Source organism: Penaeus vannamei, chromosome 42 (genome assembly GCF_042767895.1).
Source record: "Penaeus vannamei isolate JL-2024 chromosome 42, ASM4276789v1, whole genome shotgun sequence".
NCBI lineage: Eukaryota > Metazoa > Arthropoda > Malacostraca > Decapoda > Penaeidae > Penaeus > Penaeus vannamei.
In genome coordinates this window covers 8,724,302-8,725,902 of record NC_091590.1, presented here as the reverse complement: position 1 = coordinate 8,725,902, position 1,601 = coordinate 8,724,302, and positions in this window count along the sequence as shown.

Here is a 1,601-nt window from a genome sequence, read left to right as displayed (position 1 = left end):
ATATGAAAGGAACTTTTTATTAGAAAACCAAAACATCCGAGCTTACTGGAGCGTTACATTCGCCTTTGCTGTAGGCGATATGTATATATATATATATATATATATATATATATATATATATATATATATATATATATACATATATATATATATATATATATATATATATATATATATATATATATATATATATATATATATACATATACATATATATATATATATATATATAAATATATATATATATATATATATATATATATATATATATATATATATATATATATGTGTGTGTGTGTGTGTGTGTGTGTGTGTGTGTGTGTGTGTGTGTGTGTGTGTGTGTGTGTGTGTTTACATACATAAATATACACACAAACACAAACACACACACATTCTCTCTCTCACGCACACGCACACACAGAGGCACGCACACACAGACACACATATGTGAGAAGAGAGAGAGAAAGAACGACATGAACAGTGACATTTGAGGCATTAAAAGAGAACGAGTCTCAGAATAACAATCTAAAAAAAAATATATATATACAATAAAATTACAAATCTCTCCACACATAAATCTCCGGCAACCTTGAAAGCATCCGGGCACATCGTACCGACAAGATCAAACCGGTCGCCACACAATTTATCCCAATGCAATTTGCAACCTTTAAGATTCACGAGACTGCAATAAGGAAGCTGCCAACTGACCACATATCTCGGGAAGAACGAACACGTATATCAAGATCGTACCATATCTATCCGAACGAGGTTGTGTTCGTCCTTGCGAATATTGGACGTTGTGGCACATATTGAACCCGTATTGCAGAGAATGAGAATTCATATGTATGTTATTAATTTTTTTCGTGTATTTATGTATCTCTTGAGAACGAGAAATCATATGCATGTATATTATTTATTTTTCGTGTATTTATGTATCTCTTGAGAACGAGAAATCACATGTATGTATATTATTTATTTTTCGTGTATTTATGTATCTCTTGAGAACGAGAAATCATATGTATGTATAACATTTATTCTTCTTATACTTATGTATCTTTTGAAAGCGAGAATTCATATGTATGTATATTATTTATTTTTCGTGTATCCATGTATCTTTTAAGAACGAGAATTCATATGCATATGTATACTATTAACCCATTTGTATCCATGTATCTTTAATGTATCTTTAAATACACACATAGCATCAATATCTACGTACACAGCAATCAAGCAAAAAAATTAATATAGTCTCAACTAACCACTGTATCTTTTTTTTTTTCAACAGAGGAAGAGTTCGATACGCCTGTTTCCTCCTCGAACGGCGCGGCCCTCCCCTATTTCCTGCTTGTATCAGAGTCGCAAGAAATACGATCTCGGGATCCAAAGCTAATATCCGGAGACGGAACAGGGCGGAGAGATCCTTCAAATGGAATCCTCCTCCTCTTCTTTTAAGTATTGTAGGAGGGGCGTTCTGCTGTGTTTGCGTTTTTGTTTTGTTTTTGTTTGTTTGTTTGTATGTGAAACAAACACACACACACGCATATATACATATATATACACAAATATATATAAATATATATGTATAAAATATATATATATAT